Below are 6,300 nucleotides of genomic sequence, written 5' to 3'. Positions count from 1 at the left end.
GCGACTATAGTGGTGGCGATATCCATAGAGGGGTTGCAGATCGATGGAGCAGTGACGTCGCGGGGTGCGGGAAGCTGCGTCTCCATGGTGACCGCCAACGGACCCGGCAGCTCTCTGTGTACGGTCCGACCAGCGGGCTTGAAATTTTATTAAATTTCATTTGTGCCATTCTTCCTGTTCCTCTGCTTCTCTTACGCTCGGCTCCCTGTCCTTTTCCGACTGTAGCTTTTGTGCTCATTCTACTCCGAACGTCCACCATCTCCCACCCCCCTCCCCCTTTCCTCCTCCCCCTCCCGCTACCCCTTTCACCCCTTTACGTAGCCTTTCTTTTTATTTTCGACACTTCTCGCCCGCTTTTACGCGACCGACGAAGGAAACCCCTTCTCGTCCCTCGCTTGTGAAAAAGAAGGGCCCGGATAAAAAAAATGGACACGCTACGTTGATCGTTCAAAGGACGAGAAATTGGTTTCCAGTTTCCATCGGTTGAAAGTTCTGGTAATTTTTTTATTCTTTTGTCTTTTTTTTTTTTTTTTTTNTTTTTTTTCGTTTGACCTCTGGAAAAACTCTGGGAAACGGAACAGACGAAGGAGAAAGATCGATCGCCCCCGCGTACATAGTTAGCGAGATTTCATCGAGAATCGTTATAATATCAAACGAAGTCGCGATACCAGCGATCCGGGGATTAAAGTCGACGGCGATTCGTCTGCTTTTCGTTCTCCAATCGTTCTCCACCGCTCCATGGCGTACGTTTCATCTTTCACCCTGCCTTCCCCTCCCCCCTCCCTCCCTCCCTCCCTCACTTTCCCACTCCTCCGCTTCCGTGCCTGTTCGTTCTCTTCGTTCTCTACTCCTCTACTTCGCTCGTTGGAAACACCTTTTCAGCGACGAGTCGCGAAACGATACAAGGGATTCCGATTAGCCTTTGATCCCGCGACGGTGGCCATTATTTTCCCCCGATGACACGTTGCTCGAGGCGAGAGGCAGCGCTGCCGCGCTTCCGCGCACGTAAGTAAAGGACGAAGAGGGCGCGGAGTTAGGAAGCGTCAGTTAATCTTCCTGCTCTTCGTTAATCTTCGAGCCCGAGCGAGAGAACTTCTTTTTTGGCATCCGTGAGCCGAGTCCCTCTTTTCGCCCCTCTTAGCCCCGTTGAATTTACGAGCGAAATGATGGAGAGGGTGTCTTCTTGTGTTTTCCATGGCGAACTCGCGGCAAACTTCTGCCCGATTATCGCAAACAGCCTCCATCGAGTTTATCCGTTTTCCAACCTTTCCTCCACCCTTTCCTCAGGTACCAGGTTGTTGATCATATACTTTTTTAACCGATCACTGTAGTCGATCACATTTCGAACATCGTATCCGGTTATGATCCTCTTATCTCTTTCAATGAACTTTCGGGCGAAAATTGCTCGTTTAATTATCCCGTCAAGTTACTTCTTGTCGAGTTGTTGCCTATGCAAGACGAGATACGATATACATTGGCTGAATATTCCCCAAAAAAAAACGCGAATTAATTAATAAGTTACGCTCGTGCACCGCGTTGCACAAGGTTGCAGGTTCGATTTCACGCGCTTATGATTTTGGCTAAGTTCGCGTGGGAAAGCAGGGCTGCGTATCGTGCACAACGTCGCTGCAGTTTCGACGGGGAATCATCAATTAAGCTGCTCCGACGCCCACGATGATTTTTCATCTTCCTCGTCGTTCTTCGATCGTCAACACTCTCTTTTCTATTTCCTTTCATTTTCTCTGAAATGATCTCTGCGTGTATTTATTATACGACTTTAGTAATTGAAGATTGCAATTACTTCGAGCAAAGGTAAAGGAAAATAAAGCGTACAGTGACGGTGAAATCGTGTAAAGAGGAAGAAAGTGAAAATGCAGCTCCTTTCAGCTGTCACTCGGGGCCCATCTCATTCCAACGTCGTCCCTCTTATATCCTTTCAGCGTGTCGTCAATTTAATTAAGTTCAAAATTCCGCGAGTCCAATTCCGCTCGACGGAAAAAGAACGTCCGGGGAGAAGTTCGCGAATCGATGAACGCGCTTGTCGACGAAACTACCTTCGTGCCTCTTTCGTTCTCTCCTCCCTCACCCGTTCTTTTTCTTTTTTAATTTTCCACGACAAGGTGGGGAGGTTCGCCGATGACTCAGTGAGAGAGAGAGAGACAGATAAAACGGGAGAAAATGGAGCGACGAACGGCTGCTACGAGTGATTTACATCCCCGTCGAGTTATCCATCTGGTATAAAACCGAAACGATCCAGAGTCCGATTGAATTTGTTGATCCACTCGTGTCCTCGACCCTCAAGCGTCATGCCATCAGCTAAGAAGCGCATTACGAAGAACGAAACGACCCATTCGAATCGGTACTCTACAGTTTATATGATTCGACGTTTATGAGAATGCGTCCATCACTAACGCACGTGAATTCTGAGAGGGTGAGGGAGAGAACGATTCTCTGCTGGTTGTTGAAACAAATTTGAGTAGTCGACGAGTGCTTTCCGGGGCTAGTTGTAATTATTCGACGTTTCTGTACGAGCGTTTTTCGGATAATAATGAAACTCGACGAGCAACGCTGGCTCGATGATGACTGGAGGGATGCATTGATCGTCGAATTGCAGATGACGCTTTATATCGATCGTTTAAATATGGGTGTACGTGTCCGGGGGTTGCTTCCATCTCGAAACGTTGGCATTCGAAAATCGTGGTCAGGAATTTCGTTTCGATTACTGGGTGAGCAATTTAGGCGGGTCTACTTGCACGTCGATGCTACGAGAAAAGATATTCTCTCTGAGAGATGGACAGGATTCGAACGGTTGTTGAACGTCGATGCCGCGGGTCTGCGCACTTGCTGTCGGTGGATTTTTAAAAATATTCTGTAAATGTCAAAAGAAACGCTGATTAGGGAAACTAGACAATCGTGATACGAAGATTATCTTTTTCTAATATAGAAATATTTAAAAAAAGAATCGAAAGGTTAACATTTGCTGTAATCGGCAAAAAAAAGAAAAAGAAGAAAAAAATGCACACGATGATGGGGCCAGTGAATGAAACCAGTTAAGGTCAAGATATTTATAACCTCCGCCGATGTAGTATCGAGGAAATGATAAAAAAGAAATGCAAATCCATACATCGTTTCTATACGGAGAGATTTTAAATCGACGAAACGTAACTCGTCTGAGATCGCGAGGCTTTTTCTTTCCGTCGGTAAATCACTAATTAACCGCGTCTCGTCGTTACACCGAGCTCTCCTGATTGTTTTCGTGGATGACCTACCGAAAACGGCGCGATAATTTTTGCGATCACTGCACCGAGAGCCTACGGCCGGACAGAGGCAACTTGGCTGATGGACGAGGGAGACGACGAAATAGACGACGGCGAAGGTGAGACGAAGATAAAACGAGAGGAGGGCGAGTCACATAAGCCCCGAAAGAGAGAGAGAGAGAAAGGGGGAGAGGGAGAGGGAGAAAGGTACGTACATTCAGCGAATAAAAGAGAAGGAAAAAGAGGAGCGAGCGAAGCTGGGGGTAGGTTGAACGAGGAACGAGCAGACGATGAAACAAAGAGGAAAAGAGCCGGAGGGTAATCGAGAAACGAAGCGAGAGAAGAGAAGAGGAATCGTTGGCGAAAGGGAGAAGATCGAGGGAGCAGCGTGATACGAGACGAACGAAGAGAAGGAGATAGAAGAAGAGGGGGGGGGACAGGTAGTGTGAGAGGGTGGCGGGCGTCGAGGGGGTGTGTTTGGTCCGGGAACTCACAGTGATGCTGTATTGATCCGAGTGCACGAGCAGAGCTAAAGTAAGCCGAGGCTGGCAGAGCGTTGCCTTGGCAACCTCCTCCCTCATCCCTCAGGACTTTCCATCGGTCGGACCAGCCCCTCGCACACCGAAAACCACCCCCGAACAGAGAACCGTTTCTGCGCTTCTCTCTCTTGCTCTCTCATGCCCTGTCATCCCTCTGCTTTCCACTTCTCTCTCTATCTCTCTCTCTCTCTCTCTTCATCAGCCTATCTCTCTCTCTCTCTCTCTCTCTCTCTCTCTCTGTCTCTCTCTGTCTATCTGTCTCTCTTTCTCTGTCCTCACCAGGTCGATCTATAGGTGTTAAACGAACGCCCGGTTTCTCGTCGTGTCCTCGTATACGCTGGATCCCGCTAGATGTGGATGGAGGTTTGTACCGTTCTACGTGGGCGTACGCGAAAGATCCTTTTTCCAGTCGCGCGCACGTAGAATCGCTCCTTCCGGGGTCTTCGACACGTACTTTTTCTTTTGCCCTCGCGGAAATAATCTCGTCTATCTGCCGATACTAGCCATCCCCCGGCCGCTTCATTCGCGGGAAGCCACGGTCTTATTGTTGTTGTTTCCGCGAGAACGATGAACGAGCAAGCACGGAGATGGGTCATGGTATAATTGCAGGGATTTTTCTACGAGCCGAAGGATTGATGGTTGTAGAAAGTTCAGTTGGAAGAAGTTCCGATTGAATTTCTGAACGTGTTAATTTAACAAATTGCAAATGGTCTTGATTGTTAACAATTTCCTTGTTTGTTTATTTCATGTTTCATATGTAACACGTAGTATTGATGTTATGTTTTACTAGCGTTGTACGATTTATGTTTTACTAGCGTTGTTTAAAACTTCACGACAAGATAAATGTCGCCAGTTATATCCCAACTGCCCAAAATTCGAAAGGCTTTCCCGTCGAACAAACCATTTACGATCGAGAGTGCTCGACCTAGAAAGATTCTGTATTTATTTTGTCACAAATAGGAAACTTACCGCACGGAATTTATCGAATGCAATCGTCTAGAAGTAAATTCGACTCCCTTCTACGTAATTTAGCAATTCAATCTATTCGATACAAACGCATAAAAGAAAACGAATCTTCGTTTTACTATATGCATGTATTTTTTTCAGATTGAAGGCACGTGAAACTATGGTATGGTATATTTTGATGAATTTAAATAATGAAACCCTCTTAAACAGAGAAGTTCGACGAGGGTGCGACACTCCCGCTAGCTCCTTAAACAATTCCAGCCTGTTCTATACATATGTATTAAAGCCCTCATTTCTGTGCCAAAGATTTGGCCACTTCGAGAACTCAGGAGGGGTTGACAGACTGCATCATTATGTCGAATTGCGTATAGTAAACATTTCAGCTAGAAGTAAAACTAACTCCAACACTTAACTACTATTGCGACTGAAAAGGATGTGTCATATGATTCAGACCGAATATACTAAGATTGTTTGAAATTTTAAGAATGAAAAACAATTCCAAGAATGTTACTACAATTACCATAATTATTTTTATAATTGTTTTATCCAAAATTGGAAAAAATTATACATAATTATATTGTAAGTGTAATTTGATATTTTATATGATAAAGGATATCTTACATAATAAAGAATGTTATGAATTAATATTTTTATGCAAAATTTAAAGGGATGAATATGTAAGAAATTCATATAAAATATAAAATATCTTGAATAGAGTACTCGTGATAATTTTCGATGGACAAGACAAATTTGTATTGGAATTTGATTTTTCATAAGAGTTTAAATAAAGTAGATTTTTTAGTTCAGAAATATACTGTCTTGAAACGAGGAGAAAGTTTGATAAGAAATTCATAAGGTTCACGATAGCAAAAGCTGCACGGCTCAACATATTTGTGACAAGTCAGAAGCTTCAAGTACACGTGATAAATGTACGCTCTGAGGACACCTTTGGAATTGTATAAATCTCATCCACGCAAAATGTTTCCGGGTTTCATGGATCTATTTTACATGAAGACCCGAGCCAAGTATGACGTAGTTGGATTCTCTCGACACTTTGAAATTCTGGTTGCATTCGCGTAAAACAAATTCCCTTTTCTCCTGGCACGGACAAGCGCGGAGTTAGATGATGTTTTTATTACGTCCTCGCAATATTCTTCCGTGCATAAATCTATTTTAATCCTTCCGAAAAAAAAACGACAGTTTCGCCGGGACACATCTTTTTCAATGAAAATCGCAATTCTTCAAACTTTCTTTTTTGCTTTTCATCCCAGTGTTTACATTTTCCCGGCAAAATTATAACGAAAAATAGAGCATCGCGAAATTTAAACTCTTTTTCTAGATATTCTCGATGATCACGAAAAAAAAAAAAAAAAAAAAAAATAAAAAGAAGGGAGAACAGGAAAAGAGAACGAAACGAGAAAACAATAGAAAACTCTGTTCATTTTCAGTATCATTTCAAACGTGAATGTTCATCGCGAGTTATACATAAAAAACTGACGAAAATCCTTTCTACCCCCGCTTCTGTGCGGACCTGCCTC

Source organism: Frieseomelitta varia, unplaced genomic scaffold, assembly GCF_011392965.1.
Source record: "Frieseomelitta varia isolate USP_RPSP 00005682 unplaced genomic scaffold, Fvar_1.2 scaffold_350, whole genome shotgun sequence".
Classification (NCBI taxonomy): Eukaryota; Metazoa; Arthropoda; class Insecta; order Hymenoptera; family Apidae; genus Frieseomelitta; species Frieseomelitta varia.
Note: the sequence above shows the minus strand (reverse complement) of the source record.